Raw genomic sequence first — 19,929 nt, forward strand, 5'->3', positions numbered from 1 at the left:
ACATCTTAACTACTCAATTATCATAAGCAATATCCTTAACTTAATTTATTAGAAACTGATTCTTTATTTATGTTTATTTTTTTACATGTTCCATATATAATAAATAAAGCATTTATAAAGTAGCAACACAGTAAAGATATATTTTAAGGAAACATGAAGCCCAAAAAACATCATGACTTAAATGTTCTTTTTAATAGAACATTAAAATTCGTCCTTCAAATCTAACAAAAACCTAATATATTAGTGATTCGACCCTCGTCTCTCAAATACAGAATACTTTACGCGTATCGACACATTTTTTACCAAACAAAGCGGTTCTTAGAAGAGCTTCCTTATTCTGGATTCATCTCGCATATATCGGAGACGCGTCGTAGCGCATGATAATAAATATGTGATACTATCTCCTTGCACAATGGAGGGTGCGATGTTCACACCTCATTGTAAGCAATTTATAAGATGACATCGATAGTACCTTCTTTTTTCAAAATGGTTGACAGGAAACTGGGAAAGTTCGCAAAACACGACGAAGTTTATGACGTGTAATAACAATTAATTCTTTCATGTTTTTATTAAAATTAATGAATATATAGCATTTATAATTTCGTGTTAATTTAAAATGTTATATAAAGAAAGAAATTATTATTAATTTATATAATAAAATATTATCGAAAAACATTTGGTTTAAGCTATCACTTCGGAACTATAAAACAAAGATATATTTAAAAAAAAAGTACAATAAAAGAATCTAAAAGAAAAATTTGAATATCGAACGCTTTCGAAACGTAAACGTCACCGTACGAACACGAACAGAACCATTAGCATTCTCTTCGATCGTTACAAATTCTTATTCAGCGCCGTGACAAAATTCTTTCGTGTTAATCGAACGGTTTACAGAATAGCACACCGAATTCACAAGTAGCGTAAGCAAATATATCGAGTGAAAGTTATCACTGTTCCTACAATAATATCATCTGTGCGGTCGAAATGTATTTGTATTCATAGATAATAGCCTGTTCTCGAAATTGACGTGATCCGCTTTGAATAATGTAGATTTACTATGGTAGCAACAGATTATATAATGTATATTTAAGGCTATGTTTGCACAATTTTGAATTAAAAAATATTTATTGAGACAAGTAGTTATATTATAATACATATCCTCCAGATACATTTCGGCCACAGCGGCCAATCTCAAGAGAGATTAGCCAACTGCGCAGGAGATATTATAGTGCACAAGTGTGTGCGCAATCACAGGTGCACTCTCTATTCCCTAACTCTCATAATCCGATGGGAAGGCAATCCGACACGACCGGAAAGAGTTCAGGCGCAGGACCAACGGCTTTACGTGCATTCCGACGCACGGGAGTGTACACACTTCCAAATTCCAGACTCCGGGCTGCTACTGGGAATTTTCAGACAGAAAAACCTAATAACTTTTTATTGAGTCGACCTGGGAATTAAACCCGACACCTCCTGGTTTGTAGCCTTACATCAAGCTACTAGACCAACGAGGCAGTCATTATTATTATTATAATAATACATGAATAAGTAGAATCTATTACCACTACTATAATTATATCCTAAATAATATCCTGGTACATTATTCACAAACGGCCATCTGATCCCAAACTAAGCAGAGCGTGTACTATGGAAACCAGACAACTGATATACTACATATATTACTTTTATTTTGTAAATACATACTTATATAGATAATTACACCCAGACTCGGGACAAACAAACGTGTTCATGCACAAAAATGTCTGTCCTGGGTGGGAATCGAACCCACAACCTTCAGCTCAACCGGCCCGTCATAATTTATTTATTTATTTGAAGAAGCGCATCTACAGTTCATATATTATCACTTGTGGATTTAAAACAATTATGTAAGATCAATCTGATATTTGTACCAATAACAGATATACACAGCACTGACAAGGTAACTAGAAATACTGTCTAGTTTCCTGACAAAAATTAAATTAATACCCACTATTTATATGAAACATGAGTAGACTAGAGATTAATGAAACAGGTGCGTTATCTAAAAATGCTTCAAAGGGGCAGTCGAATGTTTAATAATGCATTCCTTTTAAGAAAAGATTCATAATTTAACTACATAGAACAAAGCCTTAATTAAATAATACAATTAATAATGCAGCAATGTTCCGTATTAACGGGTACGATAACGGCGCATGCGCATATGGTAGAAAATTGTTATTTCTTTCACGCGAGGTGTTGTCACATCCTAGAGTTAAAATAAGGAATGACTCTATAATCATTATAGCTTATTTAATCTATTTTAAACTAGCAACTTTGATTTATTTATTTATTTATATGGATGATTCAACAATGCTAATATTTAAAAATTTATAAAACATGTACCAGTAATGAAACTTGTTTGTATTCCTATTTAAATAAGTGTTCTTTTTAAAAAAAATATATTTGAAATTCGAACAATATTTAACGCAATATTTTCGCGCATATTTGTGATAATAACAATATGGCTACCGTGAGTTTTATGAGCTTTTTCTATGGAGACGCCGCAAACATTACTACTTATATTTTCGTCTCTTCTTTTAGAGTTTTTATTATAAGCATACATAGAATAGGGTCTTTTTTGTATTGGAAAATTAATTTGTGACGCGTATAAACATAGTATATAACAAACCCTATATGTTGTATGTATATACAATTTTTTTGTAACACCTTTTTTATATATTTAAAAAAAACTTCTTTAAAGGACCAATGCTATAAAACTACTGACCTATTTAAATGCAAAATTATTTCAAACTTTTTCTACCTATTTAATATAAAAACTTTTTTAAAGATGCACTTTTTGCCCTCAACTTATTCTGGAAAATCTCGAATCTCGAATATGATTTTTTTAATTTAATTATTTTTATTTTACAATCTCCGACATCACACAAATTTATATATTTTTTTCGCGTACAATGATCGATAAACCTTATATAAAAATCTTAGTTATCATAAAATGTTTTCATATAAAACAACCTTTATATAATATTTTATATAACATACAATACTTCTATAATATTAAATTATATCATTGGACCTACAAAAGCCAATATTCAGTATTTCTTGAGTCAATGACTTAACCGAACCGGAAGCTTCGATAATATACTACTGGCCATCACGAATAAAGATGATCGACTGCTGCTAGACGTCTTTCCGTCTCACTCGCTCACGTCCTGACAACCATACGCGGGAAAAGGACAGAACATTACCAGTAAAATGCATCGCACGTACAAGGAAGCAAGGACAATTTCTGATGGACGTGGAGAAATATTAATCGGGATGTGCTCAACAGTAAATAGTTAAAATTTGAATATTCTATTACATATCGGTCGCCATTATCATATCCGAGTGTACTTGACGCGTATCAGTTATGTGAACTTCTGTCTCTATATACTTCATTGAATATTATATAGAAGACAGTATTCAGGTAATGCAACTCATAGTACATACTCGTAGCTTACACTCATGCAACTTCTTGGAACAAACTTGGTGGAACTAACAAAAATATTATTAAAAAAATGAAATTCCAAAAATAACGCATTTTTTTAAATTATACCAATTAAACAAAAATCTATTTCCATATTATAAATGCGAAATTAACTCTGTGTATCTGATACACATTCACGGCTAAACGATTGAACTGAATTTGATGAAATCTAGCGACTTCCGAACCTGTGGTAATGTTTACTTTGATTAACAATAAATTAATTCAAATTCAAATTGAGTTTGTTTTTTTAAAGCTATTTTTTTTTTTTTTTTTTTTTTTTAATAGAAAAGGAAGGCGGACGAGCATATGGGCCACCTGATGGTAAGTGGTCACCAACGCTCTTAGACATTGGCATTGTAAGAAATGTCAACCATCGCTTACATATCCAATGCGCCACCAACCTTGGGAATTAAGATTTTATGTCCCTTGTGCCTGTAATTACACTGGCTCACTCACCCTTCAAACCGGAACACAACAATATCAAGTATTGCTGTTTTGCGGTAGAATATCTGATGAGTGGGTGGTACCTACCCAGACGAGCTTGCACAAAGCCCTACCACCAGTAAAAGCTATGCAAGTGGGCAAATAGTCTGATAGTAAGTGTTCACCACCTAAAGAATTTGGTTGCTAAACATTAATCAGTCAATATACTAGAAAGTTTTGTCCATTCTGCCTGTAATTACACTGGCTCACTGAAACATCAAACCGGAACAAAACAATAAAAATTACTGCCATTTAGGTATAGGATAATTGAAGAGTGGGTGGTACCGGGCTCAATGTCGTACCACCAAGAAAGTATGTAATACATAGTAAGATATTAATTCAAGACATATTTTCAACTTTTTGATATCATATTTTTTTATATTAAACTAAACAAATCCCATGTTATTAAATTCTAGCATTTGACCTTAAAACTTAACATTCTCGATCCGATATTCTAAGTTCACTTTAAAAAAAAAAACAGACACGTGCCGACAATATTTATAATCAATTGCATCCACGTGCATTTTACATAATACATGTAAATAAATCATTCGCAGCATACAATAGCATATTTACATGCACATTATCGTAAACAAGCCATCGTATGCAATACATTACCCATTTGTAATTTACACACCCATTTTGTATGTCGTTTACGCGTTCAATGTACTCGAAAATGATTTTGAAACACAATCTTTTATCGCAAAATGCATTGTATTTAATTCATTGATCGTTTGCAACATTCCACGCATTTTTTATTCGCAATTTGTATTTTCAAAATCCTATAAAGTGTATATTATCGCTGACTACGAAGAGATAAGTTAAAATTTAAATGTTTTAAATTCATTGCTCGTCTGTAATGCAAGAAAAATACAGTTACTTGAGAAGTGTTCATTGTATTGTAAAAACGTTGTAACGATGGACAATGGACGCATTCGGTCATAAATGATAAAAGCGAATTGATAATCAATGAGTTATTTGCTTGCAAATTGGATGAGAATGACCGCAAGCGATTGATATAACATTTGAGCTTCGTTTTGAATTACAATGCATTTTATTTGACGGATTTATAAAGGAAATTCATCATAGAAATATATAAATATTTTTATATACAGATTTGTGTGTGTTAATTATTAAACGAAAATATTTATTTGAAAACCAAAGTATGTTTTATTCAACAAATAATAAATGTAGTAATTTTTAAATACTTTATGTCGGTCTTTGGTGTCGGTGCTCGAATGGTATATATCTCGCCTTGTTTCGTATATAATTTATATTTATTATCTTCTTAATAAGTATATTTTCTTTAAGGGTGAATGATGCTAGCATTCTTGTCACCATTCCACGCGGTCACGGTTTCTACAGTATTTATATTTTTTATTGTAAATATTTAAGGCTTTAATGTAAATAAAGTGCAATAAAGTAAATCTTATTAAGTTTGTATTATATGGTTGGTAAAGCATATTATTAATACCATTTCTCAACAACAAATGCGACCAAAATAATGTGAGTGATCTTTGAAATAGAAAACAAGATACATAAAAGACTATAATAAATCGATCTAATTAAACATAAATTATGTTTCATTTTACGGATTAATAAAATAAAGTCACTTAATGAATGGAGGTAAGTTCGCACGACTAAAAGAAATTATAGCCAAATCTCTTTGTAAGACAATACAGGCCTGTCGACGGCATTAATTGAGATTTATTGCGTCTCATGCGTAAATCGGAACGTTAACGACACTTTATCGTATACAAAAACATTCAAAATCAAACTCTAACACAAGTGTATAAGTCAGATTTTACAATAAAATAATTGGGCAAAGCTAGCGTTCCCGTCCCACGCAATAACCAGCCTTATTATAAAAGATCAAGATATATAATTCCATGGTGTATTTCGTCTGTGTCGTTCAGTTCTTCGTAATATTTATCGTCGTTGGACAATCGAAGATAATGTTCCACTCATGTGATTTGAAGCAATCACTGACCGTTTTTGTTTTATTGAATTACCGTGTGTTTGTTTTGATTTGGTACGGGCGTCGTGTGGTTTGAATTAATATCAATTCTAGTGACCTTATTTTGTATTTTAATTGACTCAAATATTATATAAGTCATTCTAACTACCATAACAGTACAGATGGATCGGGAAACTGTCTTTCCTAAGTAGATCTTATCAAAGTAATATTATAGATTAAATCTGTATGTCTCTTACCTCATCATGTGGATGAAGACGCGGCTAGCAATTACTGACGGCTAATGTACTTGTACCATAGCATAACATAAATAGGCAAGCTTAAGAAGTCTCAATGAGGAATAAGGACTGTCTTAATGTAACGTCATCGCTCTGTTTAATAAAATCCATAGATTAGAAAAATGTAAATTGCTAATAAAAAAAAATTAAGTTGTCTTCTATTTATTTATATCCACGTTATAAATTGATTTGTATATCACACACACACATGAAAGTTATTAATATACCACACATGTATAAGATACACATACATCGAAGAGTGTTTAAATTATTAAAAACACACGCCGTAGCACTTTGTCGGAAATCGTCTTTTCGGTTCCCTTTTTCAAAACACAAAAGCCTTAAAATTATCTATGATCGTCATTACAAGTTATGTCGGTAATGGGAGCTGTTGTCTGTGGTCATCCGATTTGATGATCATGGAATGCTTTCTAAAAAGGAAATAGAAATTGTGTGTGTATTATTATTATTTTAGATGAGCTAAATTGATACTTTGAAACACGTCTTTCTATTAAACTTGGTAAAATATTTTAATGGAATAATAAAATAATTCCATTTGTTTAGAATCAAGTTATTTATGTTTTTATTTTTCGTAATCCAGTTGTAACAAGTATCAACAATGCCATTTTCTCTATAAATATTGAACCTAACCACTACTCACCTCATAAATTGAAAATAACATACAATTAACTCGTCGGTCTATTGGTTAACTTTGAAGGTCTGTTGCCTTGGTTTGTGGTCTTAGCTTCAAACTTCGAATCGGGCCAAAAAAAGTTATTTTTTTCTCTGTTCGATTTTTTTAAGAAACAACTTCAAAAACTGAAACTCTGGGTGGAGTTCCAATATATTTTGCGCGGATAGCTAGTCTCTGTTGAGAATGGCTGACCAAAATCGGCCAGGAGAACATCGTCATTTAAAAAAGAACGGTGTATTTTTAATAACTAGTTTGCATATTACTTTGTACTCGTCATTTGCTTGCTTGAAAATATTGTAATTGGACAAACTTTTAACGTCTACTTTCAAGCCAATCTTCTTATAAACGTTATTTAGTGAAATAATGCTGTCTTCTTCTTTCAAATGTCAATTCAATAATGACAGAAAGAGAAAAAACAGGCTTTAATTAATCAGCAGATAAAGAACGTTTATAAGAAAGGCTGTTCATTTTTAATTATTAAACGAAAACAGCTGTGGTTATTGCAGGCTCTGTTTACTACGTCTAAAACTGTCGTAAGGATGCACTAAATACGTCAATCAAATACTATGACATAAACAATGATAATATCCTATCGTGTAGAGGAAGCGATGATATATTGGCGGATATCGTTGAACTATCTTGACCTTAAACATTGATCTTTAACGAAGCCGATAGACGAATATGTGTATTGCAAATTGATCCTTATTTTTAAAAGCTATAGGGCTCAGACAGGCTTAATGTAGTAACGTTAACCCTTAATAGTAATCCTGCATGTATTTAAAAAAAATAACTTAACATAACATATATAGGATAATTAATAGTAGATTTAAGATATATCAAATACTTAATATTGAAATATCAAAAATAATATTTATTTATCTTTATTATTAATGAGTAAAAAATATTTATTTTAAAACAATATATTTCCTCTACAGGATTGTAAAATGTCAGTAAGTGATATGTGACATTGACATGTATATATAAATGCATCATAATAGCGTATCACCGAATGGTGAACATTTGACGAGTGTTACAAAGCGAATTCTTACAAAATAGCACAAGTGATTGAGCGAAAAATAATTAAATTTATATATTTATAAAATCGCTTGTCCTGACTGACTATCAAAGTTGAATAAAAAAACTAAGTCTAGAATTATAACGTGAGCATCCGCTTAGAAATTATTTTTGGAAATTTTAGCTCTATGCGAAAAAAAAATGAGAGAGATTTTCTTTCTTATAAATTTAATTTCTTACGAAATCGTGACCCGGCTGGTATAGACATATTTATAACATTCATAAACTAGATTATTTACGTGGTTTAGTTACCACTGAACCGTAAACCGATACTCAACTAAAGTCCATATTTAATTAACTAAAGCTGACTTATTTCGGTCGGCTGGCTAAAGCCGAACGAAGTCTAAGAGCTGGTTCACATTAGATCGGACCAATACAACCATCGTCCATATGAACTTCAATAGCACTATTCATATTTATACATAACATTTTAGTTTCCAAGGTTGGCGCATTGGCGACGTAAAGAATAATTAATATTTCTTACATTACCAATCTATTGGCATATATTTATCAGTGGTGACCAATTTCTATCATGTTAACGGCCCATTTGCCGTTAACCTACTTATTGTATAAAAAAGGTGGTATTCGATAAAACTATCAACACGAAAATCTGTTATGCATTATTTTAAGGAAATTGAATGTATGTAAGTACATTGCACGGCATTGCGCAACAAGAGCTGTCATCCTGTAATGACAAAAAAGTCAGTCCGATAATGTAAACCAGCTCGATGGCTGAATATTGACAATTTATTAACCACCGTGCCTGAAAGAGCACATAGAGGAAGTTATCGGTATCGACATTAAGTAATATTAGTAATAAGCAACTATTTAAGATGTTATCTATTTGGCAACTAAAATGATCTGAACGAACATTAAATTAGATCGAACCAACTTTTGTTGTTCAATTTTGAAATTTGAGTATTATACTTTAAGCCACAATTTTCATTCGAGTAAAATCGAACCGAGTGGAGACTAATAATTCCAAATTACGTTGAATTCCTGTAGTAAATAATTTATTAAATCTAAATTCGAAAATTATTAAGCAAAATAAACTCCAAATATTAAACATGTTCTCACGATAAAGTACCTTATTATCAATTTACATATAATATTTATTATCTGCATCAATGAGAAATGCTGAAATTCCTGGGATAAATCTACATTCTATTCGATACTTCGTTTTACGAATAATTAATAATAAAATGATTAACCGGTTCATTCGAAGACTCCATTCTTGTATAAAGTTTATTTAAAACAAAGCACTTAAAATATATATTTTGATACTACTTTTCAAATGAACTTGTATTCGTATATTCCTATCCTATTATGTCATCTATATATGTCAAGCTTTGCATACAAATGTTAGAATGAAATTTTATATTCCAATAACCGTGTACATCACAATTGGAGACGAACTATTATAATTAAAGAAATTTCAGTCTTCTGTTCAACGTATATATATCAAAATCCCATAACAATATTTTCAAATTTGACAGATACGTAGTATACGTTATTGTACAGATAAAGTAAGAATCAAAAACGTGTACCACAGATAAATAATAAGGAAGAATTACTCGTATCGAATGACGTTTGAATACAAGTATGAAGTTTAAAATAACCATATTTTCTAATTTATTATGCAATACATGTACCGTACACGTATACAGAATATAATATATAATACATATTATACATACGAAATAGACATAGTCCATAGTGATATGATTGCATTTATATTCAAGGAAACTCATTGAACTTGGATTGGGGATAATGTTTTATCACGATTAAAACGTGGGAGTGAGAAATTATATAATTGAATAATTTAATCTTCATTTTGCATAATTAATAAAACTTGATTTTATTTGAATGTAACTGAACCGAATCGTATTGAGGTTAATCTCAACTGGGACTAACGCGAAATATTATAATTTGCAAGAGTATGCGTAAGCGCATATAAACCTTCTATCCCATTTAGTAATCCGATGGGACGGCAATCTGACTCGAGGAAGAGACACAGGACCAAAGTCTGTTCATGATTTCAAGGCAATGGTGTGTGCCTTTATATACCCTGGCCTAGGCTCGAGTCCAGGACCTACTGTTTTATTAACTAGGCACAAAACTAGGTTATATTCATAATTATTAATGTCAATAAAAGTACATGCTGCAATCCACGTAGCCAGAATAGAAAAGAAAGAACAAAAACCGATGTTACTCTTATCGAGCCAAAAGAAACTTCAAAAAAATATCAACCGCATTAAAGTACATTAATTCGTAAAATACATGACATCGAACAAGTTGATACGTGATTATACTAAGAAACGTCCTCCCTATATATATTTTAGTTACATTATAAATTCTATAATATATAAAGATTTTGTTCATGAAGATTTTTCACATTCTTTTGAACAATATAATAACCGTACTAAATTCTTTAAAAGTATTTGAATGTGGGCAACATATAATATGTAAATACAAAGATTATAATATAAACATCAATACCAAAAACATCTACATTATATTAAAATACTCAAATTGTCAAAATACAACCGTTCGATTTTCAAATTATTGGGGCGTCATGTTTCAAAAAATTATCTTAATGTCCAAGCTGCGTTCAAAAGAATAGATTTATGTGTTTTTCATTCCGACATAAATCATTATAAATGATGATGTATCGCGGATAAAGTGGCCCAAAGAAAAGAGAACAAAGAATGTACTTGTATACAAACAGCACAATAACAGGAATAAAAAAAATGCTAAAATTAATATACAGCAGTTAAGAAATGGCAGATTAAATCGTAACATTATACCTACACGTCGTCTTCCCGCACATATTCTAGTCAACTACAAGAAAATAAATTAAATTGTTCTACAATAAATCACTGCATACATTCCAGAATTCTTAGAGTTTCTTTTCGATTTTCTCACAAGTACATACATACTTATAAATAAATCATTAATTCCTTAGAACAAAAATAGTTCCCGCGAAAATAACGCCTTCAATGTTCGCCCGAGAAGTCACTTAGGTAGCTGCGGTTATAATCTGTGTATCTTAATTTAAATGGCGTAAGTTTCAAATTAATTAAATATTCGGTTGAGCGATGGAAAGATATAAGTTGGTCATTCAGTACTAGCAAAGGGCGATGGAACGTCCTGGCCGCATAGAATACCATTTCGAAAATAGAATGTCGTTGACAATGAAGTTAATGTAACCATTTCTTTTTAACTGTCATTAGTATTTTTTGAATTACATTTAATAATATATTGACTTCGTTTTTTTGAAGTAATTAAAAAAACATACAAATAATTATAATTAATTTATATAAATAAATTAGAAAACGACGTACATTTTAATTATTATTGTCATTTACTAATTACAAATGATAACAGAAGTAAAGATAAAAATAAAATAAAAAAATATTCTGTTAATCATATATGTTTTTTTTAAATAAGACTTCTGTGATAACGATCTTTAAAAATAATAATGGCGGCAATTTTTATGTATGTATGTTAACATTTTAATGCTTCATATTTCATAACGACGTGAACTATTTACAAGCTAGTTTAATGTTTTGTACCAAGAAATTGTTCGTCAGAAAAGCTTCCAGTGTTTATTTGTTTTATGAATATGAAATGTCTGATTGTTGCTGTTGTGCTTTGCATCTTTGTATTATCTATATATCTATACTGTAACAGTAACAGTAACAGCCTGTAAATGTCCCACTGCTGGGCTAAGGCCTCCTCTCCCTTTTTTGAGGAGAAGGTTTGGAGCTTATTCCACCACGCTGCTCCAGTGCGGGTTGGTAGAATACACATGTGGCAGAATTTCGATGAAATTAGACACATGCAGGTTTCCTCACGATGTTTTCCTTCACCGAAAAGCACGAGATGAATTATAAACAGAAATTAAGCACATGTAAATTCAGAGGTGCTTGCCCGGGTTTGAACCCACGTTCATCGGTTAAGATTCACGCGTTCTTACCACTGGGCCATCTCGACTATACTGTAAAATAAAATTAAAAAAAAAAAAACGAAATTTCCGATGAGCTAATTATTTTAATAATGAGTAATTATTATTTTTATATTTAATTAGCTTCAAATCGCTTAGGAAATTTGTTTAAAATCTTCAACGATTTTGAAGGACCATCAGCGGTTTGGCACATTTATTATAACTTTCACTATCGTACGACGAGTAAACTAAAATATATGAATCTAAAACCTAAATTCTATTTTCAAATTTTATGATCAACTTTATAGACCTGTTTTTTTTTTGTTGTTGTTTCAAAGTATGCTTTTATGATGTTTTTATGTCAAAATTTTAACATCGTACTAAGTTCAACAATTCACGAAGTTAGTGCAATAGATCGCATGTAAAAGTTGTTTAAATTATTTAATTTATGAATATTATATTAAACATAATCAGCTTGAAGTGATGTATAAAAATTAAATAATATATACAAATATAATAAAAAAACTAAATAATCATATCAAACCATTTATAAAAAGTCTATAAAATTTAAACAGTTATTTGATTTTTTAGCCTGTATGACGCAATACTTTTAACTATTCCAAATGGAATGTTAATAAGAAATATTCTCTACTTTTATAGAAATATACCGTAGAACTTTTATTTATATTATTTATTTTTATACAACTAATAATATATACAGAAAGAATTTAATTGTTTAATTCTATAAATTATGAATTGATCAATAAAACTACAATTACTGTCTATGTAAGGCGATCCACGGCCAAGTCGAGGACCCTTATCATAATGGTACCTAGGCTTTAACGTATAACACATTGCTGGACTTAGAACAAAAAGTAAAATAGAAGTAGCGAACGTAATATACCTTCGATTAATACAATATATAAATTCAAAAATAATAGTATTCTATTTCGTACATTAATATCGTACACAACAAACGTATAATACAGAATAAGCTTAGTACTAAAAAATAAATTAATTACTGTGTTGTACAACAGCCGAACTTATGGCCAATTAGCCATCACTTCTAGACAACCCAATTTGGAGAGACTTTGAAAACATGATCTGAGCAGGTGGTACAATAAACTTACATACTAAAATTTACACTCAAATATTTATACTTAATACGTAAATAAAAACAATATACAAATAAACATTTATAATAATACATTTGACACACTTTACATTGTAACTTCTATACAACCGATAAATTTATTTTTATATTGCCTTTATTATTCTCACACATTTCAAAGTCGAGGATTTGTTGAGTTTTCAAATTAAGACTATATATCCTGATTGATGTGACATCATGGATCTGTTCCAATGTTTATATGAATAAGTTTTATTCTTAAACTGAATGGTTATTTCATAAAGTACTTCTAGTGTTGTCTTATCCGTACATTCAGCGCCGGCCATGGGGTAGAGCGGGATAGAGGAGCGGTCGCGAGGATACAAAGGGCGCGAAAACGTCAAAAACAATTTCAACGAGTACATAAGCGTTGTTAGATTTTTATAAATGTGGTAATTATTATATATAAAGCGTTGACCAAACGGAGCTGAAAGACAATCTCGCTTTACCATGATCAAGGGACAGGGCTGGTAGATTTATAACAATTAATAAGTAAGTAACGCTTCTATATTGAATAACGATTTTTGACTTTAACTTTGACTTTGGCTGCGTACATTTTTTGTATCACTAATAGAAAAAAGAAAAGAGTAGATGTTCATTCATTAATAACCATTTGAATATTTTTTTTATCCTTTGTAAATAGTCGTAGAACGCGTGGCATCGCTTAACAATTAGTATCTATGTAATGCGAGTCAAGGCTAGAGGCTGTGCAAGAGCGAACCCTTAGCATGCATCCAGCGTCCAAACGAGTAACACGTGGCTAACAATGTGTTTTTGTTGCTAATGGAACTGTGAGATCAGTGGAGTTAGTATTGTTACTAAAAATATTTTATAGTATTATTATTTCTAAACTGCATTCGTAATTCATAAAAAAAAATTATTTAAGGATTGGAAAACAATGTTTTAAGTTTTAGCTATATTCATTATCATATTGGCTCGTATTACTGATCATATAAAATATATGCAAAGAATATATTGAATATTTTTATTATTAATATTTTCAAATAATTTATGTTATAAATACAAAACAGAAAAACGGAAAAATAATAAATATATAAATGGAGACTTCACACTTTTAATATTCTCTGTTCGTACCTAACGTGTGCCAAACACGTGGTTAGTTCCTTAGTGAAAAAAAATCTTCTCAATTGTCTTCAACCGTCATAATCGATGTTAATCATTAACTAATAATAATAATAATAATATCCTGGGACATTTTTCACACACGGCCATCTGATCCCAAATTAAGCTTGTGCTATGGAAACCAGACAACTGATATACTACATATACTACTTTTTTTTTTGTAAATACATACTTATACAGATAATTACACCCAGACTCAGGACAAACAGACCTGTTCATGCACACAAATGTCTGTCCTGGGTGGGAATCGAACCCACAACCTTCGGCGTGAAAGGCAAGTGTTCTACCAACCACGCCAACCGGCTCGTCATTAACTGTATTTTAATGTCTTAATTATCATCATCTTATATCATAATTAGCTTTGGTACTCATTAAAATATGAATACATACTTAGCGAAACCGTTGTGTAGCTACTCCCGATATATAACCATATTTTTTAGTCTTGGTATGACAATAGAAATATTTTTAGCTCACATTAATTACAAAAAAAAAAAAAACGATTGACCTAATTTTTTTCATTACAAAAAAATAAATACTCAAAATATTATCGCTAGCTAATGCGTAACAAAAGTATTATCGGAAAAGTAGCTTTAGAATTTATTTATACCAACTAAAGTATGCCCCTTATTTATTTATTAAAGCCTTATTATATAGTAATATATAAAACACACAAATTATCAGTTCAAAACTAGTCTTTTTAAACGCCAATAATTATCCTAAGTATACATCATATACATCAAACTTTACATAGTTTTTAACTCTTTTCGATCTACTCAATCTATTTAAACACGCCTAAACAGAATATTGATATACCAGAAGCAAATTTCACAAAAAAAAATGATTACGTTACTAGTTTATTATTAATTCGTTTTTTAAATACATTTTTTTTATTTTTTTTTTATTTTTTTTTTTATTCTCTCCCACAGGCAATAATGTTTACATTTTCTTTTTTTATAATATATTTAATTTAGACGGATTTTCATACACAAGCTTATCTGATAACTTGAACAAATATATTGCTGCTTGCGCGTGTTCTATCAAATATAGACCGGTCTTCATATTCAATGAGATAGAAACTATCAGTATTTTACTAAATTATGAATTTACGTTCAAACATACACAGTTTATTATATTTACTCGGAACTTCAAAAAGGTTTCGCGTTTTTAAATCGAGCGCAGATATTTCTGTATGTTCCTTTGATCATTGCTAATGACCGACGCAGTTGATAGTGGTTGTAATGATTTATAGAACCTCTCATTACTATAAGGATGTTGTAAAAATGATTTTGTAACGTCAGTGGCAACGCTAAGAAAATGTTACAGGAGCGCATTGTTTGACGAATCACTTTCAATCAAACTCTTTTATATAGAATAGGTAGGCGGATAAGCATATGGGCCACCACATAGTAAGTGGTAACCACCGCCCATAGACATTGTCATTGTAATAAATGTTAACCATCGCTTATAATGTCCCACCAACCTTGGGAACTAAGATGTTATGTCTCTTGTGGTGATTGAGCCAGTGTAATTACAGGTAATACACACTGGCCCTTCGAAACTTGAATTATGAAAACTCAAATAAGATTTAGTATTGTCAGTCAAAGGTCTTATTTGTCTAAGTAGAACGTTCGTAGCTTAATTCACTTCGCTGCGTTAATAATTGTATGGAATACATTTTCAGAAGCTTAATCCGACACACGTAGGACTCCTTACGACCTTTTGCTTTCTTCCTGACAGAGTATGATATTGTAAACAGCTTCTTTCAACCTGCCTCAGTCTAGCAGTGGGACATTTATAGGTTTGTTTTTTACAACAATAAAACTGTCAATATTTTTGAGTGAAGGCCTCCTCTTCTGTGATATTTCGGACTATTCCTCAACAATCTCACTGCTCGTGAATATGTTCCTTGTTTTAAACACAAATTAAGCATATGGATACGTTGGTCTTTTGTATCCGAACCTAATAGGATCTCGAGCATCTGGACTCTTAGCTCAGCTTCACCACACCTTGGGCAAAGCCTATATCTAGCGGTATTCTGCGATTGAACTAAAAGTGATGATCATAACTTAATTAATAAATTTGAAACGTAGAATGTATTTATTTTTATTTAATTGCTGGAAAACTGTTTCAACTTTTCTGTCGGAAAATCTGGATCGTTATTCATTTTTTTAATTTTTTTTTTTTTTTACAAAAATCTATAAAAAAATATTTTCATAAAAATAGACTAAAATAAGAATAGTTTAAAAACCTAAATCAGAACAACCGACAAGACACTCAGTAGTTACTCCTTAACTCAAATTAAATTAAATAAAAATTTCGATTTATGTAAAATCGACAAATAATAAATATACGTTTTTCATTTATAAATGGTTTAAGCAATATATTAATGTATTTTAATAAAAAATATATTAATATACAAATACTACAACACCTTAATATTAAATTTAATAAACGCTTAACTAATAATAATACAATCACATATAGAAAACTTTTACCTACAGAACGAGCAAAAAAAAATATGCACATGTTCCTAGTCATCCCTCTGATTCAATTTTACACATGTGTTTCGAATTCCTCAACCTCCAGCGAACCGTTAACAATTACTACGAATATTTCTAGGTAATTCTGAATCATTTTTAATATGAAACTAATTATGTTTTCATACACAGACGTTCTATATTTAATTATATCTTAAAATAACACAAATCGACTTACCAGCTACTGGGAATGAACACAGTTCCCGCGCACACAGAACTAAACCAATTGTCACTGAGTAATTGTCACAGAAACTGAGGTCACTATATTATATAAACACAACACTATAATGTTACTCGAAAAGATTCAGTTCGGGCTAAAACGATATCGAGTTATATTTTCAGGAAAAATCGTTGAAGGTCATACGTCCGCGCGACTCGAAAGTAGAGCTAAAACTGAAGACAATCGGAGCTTTCAGCGTAGCGATGCGCGCGCGCTCGCGTTCGTGACAACGCCGAGTGTACGCTATCTCTGTCTTAACTACCGCAAGCTCGCGTTTTGTTTTATTTCCTTCTCATTCTAACCTAATGTCTTTGCGTGAAAATTAAGAAAACGCAGCCGACATTCGTATTACGTAATTCATGTGATTTATTTTGTCTTCTGATTAATACATTTTATGGTTTATATGTTAATGTGAAAATATATTCATCGGAACTGGGAAATATATGTTACGTAGAAAGCATACAAAGTTATATCTTCTATATTTTATTGTTCAGGAACAAAAGTTTATTTAAAAGTATACACTATATTATATTTTAGCCGACTACGAATAAATATGGCTATCTATACAAGGAAAATTAGTCTGCGTGTACACTAAAACTGTAAACTTAAGATTACTAATTGAATATTTAGAATACATAATTACTTATTTTTAGAATTCATTTTCATATTTAAACAATCCGACATACCTTGGCTAACGTTAGACAAATATAGTCATCCACCGTAGATGTTTGTTTTCTTCTAATTCACATAGGACCACCATCAAAATATAATGTTCTAGTTTTTTTTAAATAATAATATCCCAGGACATTATTCACACACGGCCATCAGATCCCAAATTAAGCAGAATTGTGCTATGGAAACCAGACAACTGATGTACTACTTTTCTTTTGTAAATACAAACTTATATAGGTAATATACTAGTTACCGCCCGCGTGTGAGAAAGGACCAGCCGTCCTAACACCAGCCGCTCCTTACCCTATGTTCCTTTCAGTACACTTGACAGCGATGCAAAATTTCATAATGATCGGTCGCGTAGTTAAGTAAAAGCGTAACATAGATATAAAATTACTTCAGTGTTTATAATATCCACATAAGATTCATCAAAATTAATTTACAATTAACGAAGGTAACATTTTAACTATCATTCATTCTTGTATTGAATATGATTTATTTAATTTATTAAATGAAATATATTTACGATATCGATCAATGGATAGAGTACGGTTTTTTTAACACAAGATTTTTAACAGGGTTTTATGTTGACGAACCACTTTTTAGTAGTCATTTACTTATTTACTATAATATATTTCGCGCTCAGCGATAAAGAAAAACATCATGAGGATCTGCATGTGCTGGATGAAAGTCTAACACATTTATCTACCGACCAGCACTGATAATGAACGGGATTGAACTGAAATGAACTTACTTGACAACAGAGGAACTTTTGCCCAGTCGTGGGACAAACAGAGTTAGTTGTTAAGTTAAATGTTAAATTAAATATTCTATTCATTCATTGCATTATCGATATAATTTAACGAACGAGATTATGAGAATTAAGAATTATTAACTAGGAAGTGAATTTCCTCCGTGCTGTTCTGAGAAAATTAATTTTACGTCTATTTCATACTCCATCTCTCCGTAGTCGTTCGCACTTCCCGATTCATCAGAAACCGCGACTTTGAATAATATATTGTTCGCAATCAATACAATTTAAGCAGTTATAGCTTAGACCCATGAACCAATTTGCAGCGACGAATGGTTATCCATTGTGGTTGTATCAATGTCACATGTCCTTTCTGGAATTTCACACAGCAGTGGAAGTAAAACTTCTGAGGCGCGGGATTGTAAGCACTTCCAAATTGCAAATTCCGGATAGCTACTCAAAAATTTCTTGAAGAAAAAAAATCCATATAGAATTAGTACATATTAATACAACAATCTTAATTGTATTTTTTTTTATTTCTACATATATAATACACTTCCTTAAGGGCACGCGTCACGGGGTACACAGGAAACGGATACTTGTGGCCATAGATCGTGGAACAAATTCGTTGCCAATGATTGGCTCTCGATTGATTGATGAATGTGGGGTTCAGTTTAAAATATATTGACTTTTATGGCGTGCGCGTGTGCAACGCACGACATTTTTAAGTATAAGCTTAAAATAGAATAGATTTTGAATTATATTTTGAGCTCATATATTATTTAATTATATAATTTATTAGATAAATTCGTTCAAATAACAATTAAATATATATTTTCGTCAATCTGATCGATGTCATGTTAGGTCCCAGTTATTCACCTATTGTTGCGCAAGTTAGTTTTACTCCTCGATACAACAAATAACCGTATCCTACGTTAAATGTTTTTGTCGGGAATACAGAACCTAACCATTGTAACTTGTACCCTTTTATTCCTATAATTAGGAAGATGTAAATTAAACAAATATATATATTTTTTGTACTAAAATAATCGAAACGATTATAATAACATGTGTGAAAAATTATTATTATATCATGCAGACTTTTTTTATAAGCAAGTCAATTTAGGCGCTCTCGTATAATTCTTGCTCCGTCCGAGTTTTGACTGTGACGTCACATCGCCGGTTCGTTATTGCGGGCGACTCTTTTACGATACGCGCGTTGATAATTTTGTATTTATTTTGATCTTTGTAATTTGACGCCCCAGATATGTTCTTTTACTTATAATAATATTAGAACGATTAATAATATATTATTTTATGCTAAAATAAGAGCAGTATTTTCAGGTAGGCTAACTAATAATCTACCGAAAGTCGACCTTATGATTGCGGATTCTTTCACAAAACACTCGAAATTTAGTAGTGAGCTTATTATTATTGTCTATTTTAATCTTTTGGTTATGCAGTT

General features: G+C 30.9%; 1 protein-coding gene across 3 annotated transcripts in view; it reads right to left on the bottom strand.

Moving 5' to 3' along the window:
- The window catches only part of LOC126776319 (fibroblast growth factor receptor homolog 1-like), an 81,038-nt gene extending 63,829 nt beyond the window's left edge, over window positions 1-17,209 (bottom strand). For all 3 annotated transcript variants that reach the window (XM_050498758.1, XM_050498757.1, XM_050498756.1), the window contains exon 1: window positions 17,000-17,209. The gene's annotated coding sequence lies outside the window, so the exon portion shown is untranslated. The remainder of the gene's footprint in view (window positions 1-16,999) is intronic.
- Window positions 17,210-19,929: the final 2,720 nt, after the last annotated feature.

The sequence above is a fragment of the Nymphalis io genome, chromosome 20 (genome assembly GCF_905147045.1).
Source record: "Nymphalis io chromosome 20, ilAglIoxx1.1, whole genome shotgun sequence".
NCBI lineage: Eukaryota > Metazoa > Arthropoda > Insecta > Lepidoptera > Nymphalidae > Nymphalis > Nymphalis io.